The sequence below is a fragment of the Rhinoderma darwinii genome, chromosome 5 (genome assembly GCF_050947455.1).
Source record: "Rhinoderma darwinii isolate aRhiDar2 chromosome 5, aRhiDar2.hap1, whole genome shotgun sequence".
In the NCBI taxonomy this organism is placed as follows: domain Eukaryota; kingdom Metazoa; phylum Chordata; class Amphibia; order Anura; family Rhinodermatidae; genus Rhinoderma; species Rhinoderma darwinii.
Genome location: NC_134691.1, coordinates 131,791,527 through 131,809,022, shown reverse-complemented (window position 1 = coordinate 131,809,022; position 17,496 = coordinate 131,791,527).

Here is a 17,496-nt window from a genome sequence, read left to right as displayed (position 1 = left end):
AAACTATACCCCTCAAAGTATTCAAAACAGCATTTAGAAAGTTTTTTTAACCCTTTAGGCATTTCACAGGAATTAAAGCAAAGTGGAGGTGAAATTTGCAAATTTCATTTTTCTTGCTGAATTTCAATTTTATTCATTTTTTTTTCTGTAACACAGAAGGTTTTACCAGAGAAACACTACTAAATATGTATTATCCAGATTCTGCAGTTTTTAAAAATGTCCCACATGTGGCTCTAGTGCGCTCGTGGACTAAAACACAAGCCCTAGAAGCAAAGAAGCACCTAGTGCATTTTGAGGCCTCTTTTTTTCTTAGAATATATTTTAGGCAGCATGCCAGGTTTGAAGAGGTGTTCAGGTACCAAAACAGTAGGAATCCCCCAATAGTGACCCCATTTTGGAAACTACACCCCTCAAGGAATTCATTTATGGTTGTTGTTACCATTTTGACCGCACAGTTTTTTCACAGCACGTATTTGAATAGGGCTGTGAAATGAAAAAATTTTCATTTTTTCCAATAAAATGTCATTTGTGATCAAAATTTCTTATTTTCACAGGGAACAAAATACCCCATTTTGTTGCCCAATTTGTCCTTAGTGTGGCAATACCCCATTTGTGGCAATAAACTGCCGTTTGGGCCCATGGGAGGCCTCAGAAGGGAAGGAGCGCTGTGTGTTCTTTGGAGTGCAGATTTTGCTGGTTTGGTTTTCGGGTGCCATGTCGCATTTGCAGAGCCCCAGAGGTATCAAAGCAATGGAAACCCACCAGAAGTGAACCCATTTTGGAAACTACACCCCTAAAGGAATTCATTTATGGGTAATGTGACCATTTAGACACCATAGTTTCTTCACAGAACTTATTTGAATTGGGCTGGGAATTAAAAATATATATATATTTTCCAATAATATGTCATTTTAGCTCAAAAATTCTTATTTTCACAAAAAATAAAATACTCCATTTTGTTGCCCAATTTGTCCTGAGTGCGGCAATACCCCATTTGTGGTGATAAACTGCCGTTTGGGCCTATGGGAGGGCTCAGAAGGAAAGGACCACCATTTGGCCTACTGGGGATTTTCTAGTGCGAAGTCATGTATGCAGAAGCACCTGAGGTACCAGTACAGTTGAAACCCGCAAGAAGTGAACCCGTTTTAAAAACTACACCCTTAAGGCATTCATCTAGAGGTGTAGTGAGCATTTTGACCGGAGACCTACACCCCATTTACTGTAATGTGGGTTCTCCCGGGTATGGCAATTCCCTACATGTGGCTGTTATCAGCTGCCTGGGCACACAGCAGGGCTCAGAGGGGAAAGACGAGGGGGAATAAACTGTGCGGAGTGCATCAGGGTAAGTAAAATTGGGGTAAATTATAAACCAACGGATGTATGATAAATTTTAAAACACTCTTTCATACAGAGCTCTGGTTATTCGGGACACGAGTCACATTGATATATTGTGTCATCCCTTATCGCCCTCTTATAACAGACTTTGCACCTCTTTTGACTTTTTCCCTTCTTGCCAGTTTGCGGAACTTCTCCTGGAAAGTGTTGCCGCCCTGGTACGATGCGTGTGGCCTCGCTTCCAGAAGTACTGGGTGCCCCCCTTCTTGGTCCCTAAAGATTAGGTTCTTGATAATCACCTCTTGAAATTCCAGGAAAGTTCCCGTCTGGCCTGCACATCGATGTAGCACGTACACATTGTACAATGCCATCTGTATGATGTGCCCGGCCAGCTTCTTATACCACACCGCATGGCGCTGTAGGGCTTCAGGATTTGATCTGACAAGTCCATCCCTCCCATGTACCTATTGTAGTCCAGGATGCAGTCTGGTTTGGGGGTGGCCTTTCCTTCATATATCCTAAATCTGTAGGTATACCCTGATGCACTCTCACACAGCTTAGACATCTTCACGCCATACCTTGCCCTCTTACCCGGCAGATACTCGCGGAATTGAACCCTCCCTTTAAAATGTACCAGGGACTCATCAATAGAAATACACTTCTCGGGGGTGTATGCCTGGGAAAACCGGGCTCTGAAACGGTCTAATAGGGGTCTCCGTTTATACAAACGGTCAAAACTGGGGTCATCTCGGGGTGGGCACGGCTCATTATCAGTATAATGTAAGAAGCAAAGTATTGCCTCATTTATTTATTTTTTTAGGTTACAGTTCAGTTCTGAAGTTGCTTTGAGGGGCCCATATATTAGAAACCCCTATCAAACACCCCATTTTAGAAACTAGACCCCTCAAAGTATTCACAACAGCATGTAGAAAGTTTATGAACCCTTTAGGTGTTTCACAGAAATTTAGAGCAAAGTAGAGGTGAAGTTTACATTTTTTTTTTTTGTCAGAAAATCCTCTTTATTCCATTTTTTTTACAACACAATTGGATTTATCAGAGAAACGCAACTTAATACGTATTGCCCAGATTCTGCAGTTTTGAGAAATATCCCACATGTGGCCCTAGTGCGGTAATGAACTGATGCACCGGCCTCCGAAGCAAAGGAGCATCTAGAGGATTTTGAGGCCTCTTTTTTATTAGGCACCATGTCCGGTTTGAAGAGGTCTTGTGGTGCCAAAACATTGGAAACCTCCCAAAAGTGACCCCAATTTGGAAACTAGACCCCTTGAGGAATCCATTGTAGTTTTCTTGGGGTGCATGCGGCTTTTTGATCCGTTTTTATTCTATTTTTAGTTGGCGTGGTGACTAAAAAACAGCAATTCTACTATTGTTTTTTTATTCTATTTTTTTTACAGCGTTCACCGTGCGCTATAAATGACATATTCACTTTATTCTGCGGGGCGATACGATTAAGGCGATACCAGATGTTTATAGTTTTTTTATGTCTTATGACATTTGCACAATAAAATACGTTTTGTAAAAAATCATTCACTTGTCAGGACACCATTGTTTGGTGTCCGGTTGCCATAGTCACCATCGCCGGCCGCTATAGTGTAGCAGGCCGGCGATGGCAGCTTAACCCCTAAAAAGCCGCGATCTCTATAGAACGCGGCTTTTAAGGGGTTAATCAGCGGGGACACAGCGATCGGTCCCCGCTGTAGGAGCTGTGACAACTGCTGTACGAGACAGCAGCTGTCACAGCTCCTGTATGTGTCGGGACGACGGCCGAAACGGCCGTTACTCCCGAGACGTACTATTCCGTCATGGAGCGCGAACGATACAGCTGCCATGACGTAATAGTACGTCCAGGAGCGGGAAGGGGTTAAGCCCCACCTTAGAAATAGACGATGTCAATCAGCCAGCGGCCATTACTAAGGTGGTAGTAACAAAGTTTAAAAAAATACAAGGACATAGAAAAAATATTTTATTGAAATAAAAAAAGCCCACACAACCCTCTGTAGCAGTACAGCTACTAAGAGCAGGGATTCTGGCCCAGAATGTAATTATCAAATGGAATGTTACTAGAGAAATTGTCCTTTCTCTTTATTTATTATGGTATTACCATGGAAAAAGGTCTAAGTTGCTTGAGTGGAAGAGAAAAGTAAAGTTCCACCCGTCTTAAGGACAGTCCAGGGTTTGGGCTGCCTTATGAGTCTCAGTTGCTGCCAACCATGGGCTCCTTTAAGAAAGGTGTAATCTACTCACACAATACTCCCAGTCTGAGGAAGATAGGCACTGCCAGCCTGTGGGAGTCAAAAGTTCTGGTAAGAAAACGTTTGTTGTGAGGTGCTGAGCAGAAGGCCTTTGACCCTGATAGCTAGGAAAGCTCTATGTTTAGTTAGAAGCTGGACGGCCTAGGGTTTATTTTGTATTGTTTTGTCCAAAAAAAACTTTGTCACGTATAAAGACAATAAAGCTGGTTGCGGCCAGTTTCAAACCGAATCCACTGTGTTGGTGAAAATATTCAAGTGTGCCAACCATCTTGACCCCAGAGATGGCGATCCTGTGAGCTATCTTACACTAAGTTCTCACACCTCATTAACCATTTAATTGAAAATAAAAAAGCCGTCATCGAATCCAACGTAGTTCAACATCCAAACCTGTAAAAAAAAGCACAAACACAAAAAAAATAAAATTGTAACACATGTGGTAGGCTTAGATACAGGGCACATGTGTGATATGGTCTGTTGGACCCTGTATCTAAACCTACCACGTGTTAGGCTTTTATACAGGGTGCCAGCAGACAGTAATCTTATACAGTATAAGATTACTGTCTGCTGGGGCCCTGTATCTAAGCCTACTATGTGTAGGCTTAGATACAGCGCCCATCAGACTGAATAACACATGGGCCATGTATCTATGACTGCCATGTGATAGGCTTAGATACCATGTGTGATCCTGTCTGATGGGTAGTGTATCTAAGCTTACCACATGTTAGGCTTAGATTCAGGGCTCCAGTAGACAGTAATCTTATACAGTATAAGATTGCTGTCTGCTTGGGCCCTGTATCTAAGCCTACTATGTGGTAGGCTTAGATACAGGGACCATCAAACAGGATTACACATGGGCCATGTATCTGCACCTACCATGTGACAGGGCCCATCAGACAGGATCACACCGATGGGCCCTGTATCTACAGCTACCATGTGTTATCCTGTCTGCTGGGCACTGTATCAAAGCCTACCACATAGTAGGCTTAGATACATGGCCCATGTGTTTATCCTGCCTGATGGGCCCTGTATCTAAGCCTACATGCTAAGCTTAGATAAAGGGCCCATGTGTGATCCTGTCTGATGGGACCTGTATCTAAGTCTACCAAATGGTAGTCTTAAATGCAGGGCCCCAGCAGAGAGTAAAGTTTTACTACCTCCTGTACGGCTTCGGGTGTAGTGGAGGTCCTGACAACATCCGGCATCGCGACGTTGTGCGCGGCGCACAGCATTGTGACATCATGTGTGGCGCACAGCGTCGTGAAGTCATTCCGGGAAAAGACACCAGGACCTCTGCTACGTTTAGAAACGAGGAGGGTATGTATATTGTTACAACTATAGTAACAGGGGCCCGTGTATTTTATTACATAGGCCCCAGTTACTATAGTAACTTTTTTTAGACGTGGTGTAGGGGGCAATTGTGACCGCTGCGACCCCTGTAGCTACGCCACTGGGTCCGCCTCCTGCCCACGAGGCGGCAGACGGGCCCCTTCTTATTACATTTGCATCAGGGCCCCATATGGCAGTACCACTAGAACTGCACTAAAGGCAGCCCTGCCAGAAACAGTATGACTTGTCGTTTTACAATTAGTTCATGATCTTAAGCTGGCTGAACATTAAGGCATTAAAAAGACTCAAGAACTTTTTTTCCTGTTCCTTTTGGTGGCCAAGCTTTAAGAAGGGTAGCCAAAACTATGTTTCTTCATGTGTGATTTCTGCTCAAATTAAAACAGCATGCGCGTTTCCTTTAGGTTTGCTACAGCCACTCCCTATCCCATTTTGACCTTGGGGCCCAGTGTCTATGGATTTTGTAGTTGATCTACCTCATTCCAAAGGAATGAACACTATTCTGGTTGTTGTAGATGGTTTCAAAAAGATTGCCCATTTGATCCTAATCAAGGGAATATCCACTGTGGAATAAACTGCTAAGTTAATGATTCGGGAAATATTCAAATGACATGACATTCCAGATGTTATGGTCTCTGATCAAGGGGCACAGTTCATTTCTAAATTCTGGAAAAGTTTTTCTCTGCTCTTGGGATGAGCGTAAATGTGTCTTCTGGCCTTCAACCCCAATCAAATGGACAAACTGAAAGAAGTAATCAAACTCTTGAACAGTAACTCCTGCCAGCGTCTCCTGCATGGGAGACACCGGCACTCGTGGCCGTCCGACCCTGCTCCCAGTGTTAGCGTGCGCGTGTTAAGAATTCCGTAATCCATCCCTGATCATCCTGGACTATAAAAAGGGCTCCGCCCCTCCACTACTTGCCTGAACGTTTTTGTCGTTTTCCCATGTTCGTATAGCAAATTGTCTCTTAGTATTATCCTGCTCCCAGTGTTCCAGTGCCCTGCTAACTGTATCCTGTATCCCATGATGTGTTTTGTTCCTGAGCCTGTTTAGTATTGGAGTTGTGTTGTGCCGCCTGCTGTTATACACCACGTCTGGCGTCACCTATCATCCCTGGTATCATCACCTGCCACGCCTGCTGGTATACGCCACGTCTGGCGCTTCTGGTACCATCCGCCACATCTGGCCCAACCTACCACATCTAGCCTCTGCCATTGTCTGGACTATCTCAGGTACCCTTGTGCTACAAACTCTCTGTGTAAGACTTTGCATAGACTAGGACTTGGCAAGCTGCCTCTCCGCTACGGAGGAGAGGCCTAGCGGGTCCGCATACCCTCAGATAGTGACAGCTATCTTTAGGATTACTGGTTGGATTACTTACTCACAGCTGAGTTTGCATACAATAACTCTGAGCATAGATCAACATAAAAAAAGTCCTTTACACAGGTCTTCACCCAGTCTTCTTTCCTGATTTTCCTATTTCTACCTGTCTTTCAGCAGTGACTGAATGCTTGACAATATAACAAAAGGTTCAAGATAAGATTATTGAGAGTTTGCACAATGCTCAATACAATAAAAATATGCAAATCCATATTTTTGTGTCGGAACTAAGTGTGGCTTTCCACAAAGAAATGTGAATCTGAAGTACCTTCTCCAAAATTGGCCCAGAAATATTTTGGACCATTTTAAAATTCTGCTCAACTTAATGATGTCACTTTTCGCTTAAAACTTCCTGAGACTTTAAAGGTGCATCCTGTTTTCCATTGCTCTCTTTTTAAGCCATTTCAGGAAAATCCTTTTCCATGTCGCAGTTTGCCTCCCCCACCACCAGTGAATGATTAAGGTGAAGCGAAATATATTGTTGAAAAGATCTTACACATGGGCATGGGTCTGATGTAAATTTGTGGGAACCATAAAACAATGTTTATGCTCCTAGGTTTACAAAAACTATTTCATCAGAGATATCCTGGGTATCAAATCTCTAATTTTGATACCCAGAGGGCCTAGTTATTATTCCAACTCAGCAGTACAAAACTGATCTAGATATAATATAAAGCAAAGCTTAGAGTGATATAACTTCAACCTGTTTATGACTCAAATGACAGGCTCATTTCTACAAGATAGCAACTATTCAAATCATTGTAAATAGGGGCGTAGCTATAGGGGTGCCGAGGTAACAGTCCCAAAGGCCCCTCTGCCACATAAGAGGAAACCAGTATTATAAATGGCACATGGTAGATGGAGGACATGTTACAGATTTTGCATTAAGGCCTAGGAGCTTCATGTTATGCCTAAACTGACTTATTTGACAGTATGATAAATTATCACAGTTCACTTTACCTTCCCAAGCCTACCTTTCAGCTCACAAATAACACATCACTCGCATGTTATTCTGAAGCTGAATAAATTCTTGCAGTGTTTTTAATGTATCTAGTTACCATAGTGGCAGTGATATAAACTATCACTGTGGTTCATGAAGAGGCAGGATATTTTTTATAGTAAATAAAATATGTTTATAACCATTAACAATAGGTAAAAAATACGATGGCAGCTAAAATTACTCTTCACTTTTTTGTGTGTATATTGATTTTGTTCAGATAATATACAATATAAAATAGTTAAGGGTAGGAAAAAGGCTTGATTTCCTCACACCCGATGCTTTTATTTGTGCAATCTAGATTATAAAAACATTGAAGAAAGTTTATTACCGGACTGTTTTATAGCAAAATAACGCTTCAATTTATAGGAGAGACCTGATAAAAGCAGATTTGGCCAATCTCCAACATCCAAATCACAGGCAAAGAAGACAAGTAATGTTCTTTACTGGTCTGTTTTGGTACAAAATAGAATTGTTTTATTGTTTGATTTATACGAGAAAAATCTTACGTTCTAAACCTTATAAATCAGTGGTGTCTCTGACAAGACTCATATACATGTCTTCAATGCATGGCAGCACCTAAAACCTGGTTGTTAAATAAATTGCTGCCTGTAATGGGCACAAATGCAAGATTACAGACTGTATTATACGTAGGACAAAAAAGCTTATGCTTTTCCAAAACCACACAAACTTTAGCCATCCACCCTGCAAAACCAGGGATTTTATTAAGCATTTAAATATGTACTGATTACTGGCTCCCCATCTGATTTAATGAGATTTTCCAAACAAATATTAAAGGGTTGTTCACTTTGAGAAATCACTGTCCACGTAGCAGGTTCTCATTGTGCAGCTAATCAGGCCGCTGAAAAGACAGTAAACATGGATGTCCATGATATGCAAGAATGCATTAGAGGGATACCGTTCGAAGGACTTTACCCTACTACCTTTAGATGCCCTAATACGACAAGGGAGGACAAACCCTACAAGGGGGTTCTATACTAATATGAAATGCTACAACAAAGAATCTGGTTCTGCATGTCTGTGTCACAGATTCTATATTACATGGTCCCTTTTGCTTCGCCGTTGCTCCTTGCTTCAATGAACGTGGAAGTACATATGTTATATTACTAATGCAAATGGTCAAGAAATAGCATAAGGGATAATGTCATACAACAGCTTACACAGCCCCAAGTAAGCAGCATGGAATGTGTTCAGAGACAAAGCCTCTCCTGCAGCATTTCAGTGTAGAGCTGTGATCATCATTACAGTATGCTCTGCACTTTCTCTGTGATGCAGGGAGCGCAGTAATGTCATCAAACCACCTGCATCTTTGTGCAGGAGTGAGGCCAGAAGAGGACAATTCATTAGCTAGAAGATCGCACTCCGTGCTTTCTCTGTGATGCAGGGTGTGCAATGATGTCATGGCGCGGCCTCCGTTCTTACGCAGGTGCATAGCCAGAGGAGTCCAAGGCATCAGCTAGAAGACGCCACAGGAACATCGGTAGGTGAATATTCTTTACTGGGGTGGGGACCTGGGCATTATTTATTAAAGGGGCTGTGAAGGATTTGCCTGACACAGCTTCTGTGTCGACGATCGTTGTTAAACAGCCTGCATCTGTTCCTAGGTCTGCTAGAGTGACTCGATCTGCTAGCACTCAGGCTGGTAGGCTGAAGAGTGGGAGAGCCTATCGCAGCCTGGCCAGACGGTTCTAGCCCTTGGTCCACTTATACCTTCATTTGCTGCTTATCCTTTGCCTGTGATTCTTCCGTTTCCTGGCTCTGCTGTTCCTGCTGTTTCTATTGACCTCTGCTTCATATTGACGCTGGCTTGACTGACTATTCTCCTGCTCTGCATTTGTTACCACGTACACTCCTGGTTTGACTCGGCTCATCCACTACTCTGTTGCTCACGGTGTTGCCGTGGGCAACTGCCCCACATTCCTTTGCTTTTGTGTTCCCTTGTCTTGTTTGTCTGTCGTGCACATATTGAGCGTAGGGACCGTCGCCCAGTTGTACGCCGTCGCCTAGGACGGGCTGTGCAAGTAGGCAGGGACTGAGTGGCGGGTAGATTAGGGCTCACCTGTCTGTCTCCCTATCCTGACATTACAGGGGCACAGTGTGGGTATTATTAGTTAAGGGGGCACATTGTGGGAATTATTTATTAAGGGGGCAAAGTAAGCATTATTTACTAAGGGGGCACAGTGGTGCATAGGCATTATCTACAAAAGGGACACAGCGTTGGCAATATTCATTAAGGTTGCAATATGGGCATTATTTCCTAAGTAGGCACAGTAAGCATTATTTACAATGGGAGTACAGTTGTCATAATTATTTATTATTAAGGGGGCATAGTGTGGGCGTTATTATGAAGGGAACACAGAGAGAGGGTTGAGAAAAAAAGGAAAGTAAATTACTCCAATCAGAGAATGTCCCCTGTGAGTCACTAAATGTAAATGTTTATTCTGCCACTGACCTTGTCTGAACAGTACTGTAGTCGCTCATATGCTCCATAGTGTGATACTGGGTGGTAGATTTCTTTTTTGCGATACACCAACTCCCAATTATATGGCAGGGACTAACACGACTTTGCAATTGATCTCTGTACTACTTGGTTCTGGTTCTGTATTTATGTTCTGATGCATTGAGTTTGATTCTGAAATTGTATATGTACTTCAAGCGCTATATTTTTGGGTGGCAGAATGCTACAACGCAGCTATGTCCCTTCTTTACACAGCGTGCAACCAAACTAAATAGGCTGCACACGTCTATGGTACAGAATGTGCACATATAAATCTATAAGTGTCACGTTGGGTATGTGGACCCACTGGGCCGTACCGCCTTGCCGGTATGGCAACTGGCCAACAGGAAATAGGTCATAGTCTATAGTTCATATAGTGTACCTGTGGTAGCTCAGACAGTAGCAAGACAGGCTCGGTTGGGACTAGGAAGCAGGCAGCAGGCAGGCGCCAGGCGTGGAACACAGCACAGCACAACTTAAGCTCAACACGTCACTTGACCAGTATAGCGTGGGATACAGGTTACAGGTAGCAGGAATTGGAAACACTGGGAACAGGAAAACACTTAAAGAGGCTCTGTCACCAGATTATAAGAGCCCTATCTCCTACATAATCTGATCGGCACTGGAATGTAGATAACAGCAGTGGTTTTTATTTTGAAAAACGATCATTTTTGAGCAAGTTATGAGCAATTTTAGATTTAGTTTCTTAATGCCCAACTGGGCGTGTTTTTACTTTTGACCAAGTGGATGTTGTAAAGAAGTGTGAGGCTGACCAATCAGTGACCAATCAGTCTCATACACTTCTCATTGTTCTAGCCCAGCTTCTTTCACTGCACAATCTCACTGTGCTGTGGATCATGCTGGGCTGGAACAATGAGACGTGTATAACGCTGATTAGTCACTGATTGGTCAGCCTCATACACTTCTTTACAACACCCACTTGGTCAAAAGTAAAAACACGCCCAGTTGGGCATTAAGAAACTAAATCTAAAATAACTTGCTCAAAAATGATCGTTTTTCAAAATAAAAACCACTGCTGTTATCTACATTCCAGCGCAGATCAGATTATGTAGGAGATAGGGCACTTATAAGAGCCTCTTTAAGAGACCATTTGCATAGACATACTAGGATAACGACAACTAGACTCAGGAAAGATAGCAAGGGGCAGAGCCCTTCTTATAGTCCAGGGTGCTCTGGAAGCAATCAGCTCAATCTCACACCAGTGTGCGCTCCAAGGCTGACTGAGCTCGCGAGTGCACCCTGGTGGTCACTGTGGAACAGGACGGCTGCATGTGCAGACATCTATGGACAGAAGGGTGTCGACCGGATGGAAGGAGTTTGTGGTCAGCGACCACAGACGTTACAATAAGTAAAGAAAGAATGTAATGTGTGAGTTAGGTATGTGTATATTCATAATGGGGCACACCAGTTTAAATTTTAGCCTGTGAGGGGAGGCAACAAAGTTTTGATTGTCTATAGGAAATAACTGTAACACAATAATATTTAATTACATGCCATATTAATACACATAGTGTATTTAGAATATTACAATTCTTTAATTTGGTTATAGATTTAGTAATAATTATCCACAGCATTTTACACCATAGGGCTACCCACTGGGGGCCCCCTCCTGCACTACTATCTTTGTCATTCCAGTTTGGAATCCCACCTCTAGACACGCAACTTCTGAAACGTATTGGCACAAAGGAAGGGATGTTTGTAGACAGATCAGTATTTTACTGTCAATGACCAGGAGGCATAAGAATGATGCTTGGTAATTATAGGTAATTACCCTGTATCAAGTGGTGAGGAGGTTTTGGGAATCATTCTCCATTATCTTCAATGTCTTGTAAAAGCTTAATTTATTTACCTAATGTCCAGTTATAGTAGGTTGCAGTGTGTAAGAAGAAAAGAAAAAGAATAACAATTCAATTATACTGGTATTCTCATACAAGGCAGACATTTTTGTCCCTCTCAGGCTACAGGGCCTGGTTTCAACAGAACCTAAAAACGAACCAAATGGGACATATCCCTAAAAAGAATATTGTACTCAATATAAAAAGCACAAAAAATATCTTTATTAAATATAATGACAAAATAACACAATAATAGAAAAAGACAAATAATACAGCATATACGGAGACATATACAGCAGGGTCAGATAGAAAAGACCATGACCAACAGAATCAACCATATACTAATGATCGCTCACACGCTCAGATAATATCCAATAATAACACAAGCCATGGGGTGTGTGATATAAATCCCACATGTAGCAGTATCAATGCAAAGGTGGCCTGTATAATATCAAAGCCTATACAAATAGGGAAGGGCAGAATAACATGTGGCAGCATACATATAATGATAATACGTCAGAGCCAGCACAAAAGAGGTGCAGCTAAATGGATATGCATAAAATAATGCGTACAAGGACAGTGCAGTATAACTAAATAAATATACGTATACTGCTAAGTAGGAGTCAGCACAAGAAAAGAGTGTAGCTGTTGACGTATATCAAGAGATAGTGTAGCTCAGATAGCCATAGAGTAATGCAGCTGCCATAGTTAAACAGTATAGCCCAAAAGTCAGTACAGATTTAGCAAATGCACATACACATACCCTGAGACATGTTGAGGGAGCGTGGAGGATCAAAAGATCTGGGTGAACAAACGCCTCGACGCGCGTTTCGCCCGATAGACCGGCTTCGTCAGGAGGCTAATTTAAAATGATACTCCAGGGTTATAAATAGAGAACATAAAGTTAGGCTCACCTGTGATGAGCGCAAATCGGCGCTCGGAACACACGCCCAGTGACGCCCACATCACGGGACGCGCCGCGCGTCAGATGGAGAAGACGCTGCATGATGAAAAATCACCATAGCGACGTGGGACGCTAAGCGGCACTCCCGGATGTAGGCCACACTGCGCATGCGCAGCCGAGCGTCTGTGCGGACACCACAGGGGAGACAACAGCTGACAGGACTAACACAATGGCAGTTTAGGAGTGGGAAGTAACTAAGAGAATGGAATACATCCACCGGGATCTAGTAATAGAGGATAAATGCAGATAGAGCAAGATGTTTATGACAAATAAAAATAATAAGATATAATGAAAAAAACGAACGAAAAAAACAAGGGGAAGTGCACATATGACAAGACTGTGCACAAAAGGAAAAAGTGAAAAAATAAGTGGACTAAGATCCAGTAAATGTGTGAAACAAGTGAAAAAAAGGGGGGGCATATTAAAATATGATAAATAATGTGAAAAATGATATACATTAATATGGATGGGCAATTCCCAAACACATAAATATATATAATACAAAAAATAAATAATAACATTGTGACGAGTGAGTGCATATATATATATATATATAAATAAATATACATAAAACAAACAGTGCATCAGGATAAATGTTTTAAAATAAATCAATATACTCCAACCCATATGTCCCATTATATACAACAAATGGAAAGTCGATAATGTGACACCCAAAATATAATAATACAATGGAGTCCACAATATCGGCAATAAATACACACATATAGATACATTGGTGGATGTATACAATGCTGCAACAACAAATATACAAGAAATAGATATAAAGTACTACACAATGTATATTAAAAAAATACATATATAAATAGAAATATATTCCTATATAGTTAGTTGAAAAACGCAGCAATTGCTCCAAAAATTTAGAAAAATACACACATTGACAGAAATAATACAACAAATACACAGTACATCAGGATTACAATATGTGTATAACTTCTCCACTTCTGGTTTGCAATAAAGGCCATATGTGATCCTCGTAGATATATGGAGAAGTAGACCCACTCACTGGACAAGATAAACTGCAATATACAAAAGTAGATATAAAACACAAGAAAAAAACCCTAGAGAAGATAAAATTCACGCATGGTTAAAAATTTACAAGAAAGGCCTAAAACTAGTGGCTTCATTTAAGCCAGATGGAGCTACAGTATTAAGTAACGTGATCCACTTCATCTCTTTTCTCAATAACGCCACACGTACATCCCCACCTCTACAGCCCAAAGAGATCTTGTCAATTCCACGTACCTCAAAACCCTTAGGATTACAGGAGTGGAACTCGCGAAAATGCCGTGCAACAGGCTGGAGTTTGTCAATATCCACGACATTAAGTGCCGATTTAATCTTACTCACGTGTTCCAACACCCGCACCTTCTATTGCCTGGTAGTCATGCCAACATAAATAAGCCCACACGGACAGGTAGCAAAGTACACCACAGCTACGGTATTACACGTGATGTGGTAGACAATTTTATAATCTTTCCTTCCGCTTGAGCTATGAAAGTTAGAGGTACGTAGAATATATTTACAGGCAAAACAATGACCGCAATTAAACGAGCCCCAAGGAGGGCCTCTACTCCCAAACGGGTTCGGGGGAGCACTTGGAATATAGTGACTCGCAGTCAGAAGGTCCTTAAGATTTTTAGACCGCCTCCAGGTAATGGAGGGATAACTGGGTAAGACCCCTGCCAAGTCGCGATCAGTGAGAAGGACCCGCCAGTGCTTTTGCAAAATATCACGGATCTCAGTCCAATGAGGATTGAAAGTAGTGATAAATCTGACATTCTGATCTAATGTGTGTCTCTTGGGTCTACTCACCAGAAGTCCATCGCGAGTTGAGTTTTTGGCTCTTAGATAACCTTTCTTAATGACCCTCTGACTATACCCACGACTCTTGAATCTTGCTGTAAGATCCAAAGCTTGACGCTCAAAGTTGCTGTCACTGGAGCAGATACGCTTTGCCCTCAAAAACTGGCCCACAGGTATGGATGTTGTAACCTTCGGGTAGTGGGCAGACGTAGCATGGAGGAGGGCATTTGTGGAAGTTTTTTTCCTGAAAATATCGGTAGAAATAAAACCGCTATTATCTCTGCAAATCCTGATATCCAGAAAGTCAACGCAAGTTAAGCTAAACTGCCACGTCAATTTGATGTTGATATCATTCCTATTAAGGGAATCGAGGAAAGATTCCAGGCTAGACGTGGAGCCCTGCCAGATGAATAGAATATCATCTATATACCGTGACCACAGGAGCACTGAATCATGACCCGGAGTCTGTTGCACAGTCTCCCACTCCCACAGCCCCAGGAACAGATTAGCATATGAGGGCGCACAAGTGGCCCCCATTGCTGTGCCCTGGAGCTGTAGGAAGAGACGGTCCTTAAATACAAAAAAAATTGTGTGTTAGTGCGAAGTCGAGAAGGCATAGAATAAACTCAACAAGATCCGGGTCATGATTGGTCATCTGTAAAAAATGTCTAGATGCTCGGATCCCGTGGTCATGGCATATAGATGTATACAGGGACTCCACGTCACATGTAACAAGAAGCATGTCATCCTCAAGATACAGCCCATCAAGACGTTGTAACATATCCGTGGTATCCCTGATATATGACGGCAGGGTTTCCACACATTTCTGTAGATAAAAATCCACGAATCTGCAGATGTTCTCACATAAGCCTCCAATCCCTGACACTATTGGGCGCCCGGGAGGGCAGATGACATTTTTATGCACTTTAGGCAGTAAATAAAAGGTGGGCTTAATGGGAAAGTCTACGGAAAGACCATCTCTGAGTTTAGAGTTGATAATATTTGAATCCACACCTCGTTGCAATAAACTATCTAGTTCTGCTTTAAAGGCTAGCGTAGGATCCGATGGTAACCTACGGTAACAATGGCTCATATCTAGTTGACGAAAGGCCTCACATTCATACATCTGTGCCGGCCATAATACAACATTACCCCCCTTATCAGCTGGTTTGATAATAACATCCCTAAGTTTTCTAAGTTCCAGAATAGCTTGCCTCTCCTTATAGTTAAGATTGTATGATGTACTAGAATCGGAAATACTTTCTAGATCCTTCTTGACTAGTTTGAAAAAAATATCCACTGAGGGGCATAAAGTGAAAGGGGGGAAATGTTGAGAGCGGCGGCACAGATGCATGGGAAGTCTGGGATCAGTGTGAGCCTCCTGTTCCTCCAAAAGTGATAGAAGGGCATCAAATGCCTGTTGCTCTGCCGGGGAACCCATAGCAGCATTATAATCCCTTCTACCAAAATGTTTTTTAAAAAGTAGTTTTCTTGAAAAAAGAGCCAAATCCTTAATGGTGGTGAAAAGATCAAATTTACCCGTAGGGGAAAAAGACAGACCCTTTTGCAAAACATTTATCTGGGAGGACGACAAAATATGGGAAGAGAGGTTAATTACCTTTAGAGCTTCCTGTTTCTCTTGTCTCTGTTGAATACCCCTCTGGTCTTTCTTTTGACTGCCGGTGTTCTGGGGTCGAACAGGGGGTCTCCATCTCCCGTGGCCTGAGGTTTGTCTAAAAAACCGCCACATTCTTCTTCAGATACAAGAGAAGCAGAAGAGACAGAACGGGACAAGGACCGAGCTCTATCCCTTTTGGTATGCCAACGATAGATTTTATTAGACTGGAAATCACTCAAATCGCGCTGAAATTTTCTGGTTTTGAGATCTTGTATCTCTCTCTCCCACTTTTTCAGCTCCTCCTCCAATGCCTTATCAAAAGTGCCAAGCTCTTCTGTACTAAGAGATTGATGTATCTTTTCCTTAAGGGAATCAATTTCCTTTTCCAGAGAGTCGAGGGTTCTACGATCTGCCCCAATGAGCAGCTCAATAAGCGTGCGCGAACATTTAGTAAGGGAATCTTCCCATTTCGCAACAAAAGAAGGATCTTCTGTATCCAAAGTGGGGAACACCTGCAGGCGTAGGCCGCGAGGTATAATATCTTTCTGCAGATAATTTTCCAAAGCTGCCTTGTTCCACCAAACCTTGGTGCGTTTTTTGAGAAGATCACGTATTTTAAGTTTCAAGCCTTTAATGTTACTACTTTCTGTAGTCACTGCTGAATTCTCTCCGAATATGGTACCAAGTTGTGTAATCCAATCCTTATCTCTTTTCCTGAAATCCATAAATCCTGAGGTATTTTCTGTGAACACAGACAAGAATAGTCAAGACAACCTAACCAAAAACCTCACACCAAAGACTTGGCATGTAGTGGGGTCCCCTATAGCAATAGAACCTAAAAACGAACCAAATGGGACATATCCCTAAAAAGAATATTGTACTCAATATAAAAAGCACAAAAAATATCTTTATTAAATATAATGACAAAATAACACAATAATAGAAAAAGAGAAATAATACAGCATATACGGAGACATATACAGCAGGGTCAGATAGAAAAGACCATGACCAACAGAATCAACCATATACTAATGATCGCTCACACGCTCAGATAATATCCAATAATAACACAAGCCCAGGGGTGTGTGATATAAATCCCACATGTAGCAGTAGCAATGCAAAGGTGGCCTGTATAATATCAAAGCCTATACAAATAGGGAAGGGCAGAATAACATGTGGCAGCATACATATAATGATAATACGTCAGAGCCAGCACAACAGAGGTGCAGCTAAATGGATATGCATAAAATAATGCGTACAAGGACAGTGCAGTATAACTAAATAAATATACGTATACTGCTAAGTAGGAGTCAGCACAAGAAAAGAGTGTAGCTGTTGACGTATATCAAGAGATAGTGTAGATCAGATAGCCATAGAGTAATGCAG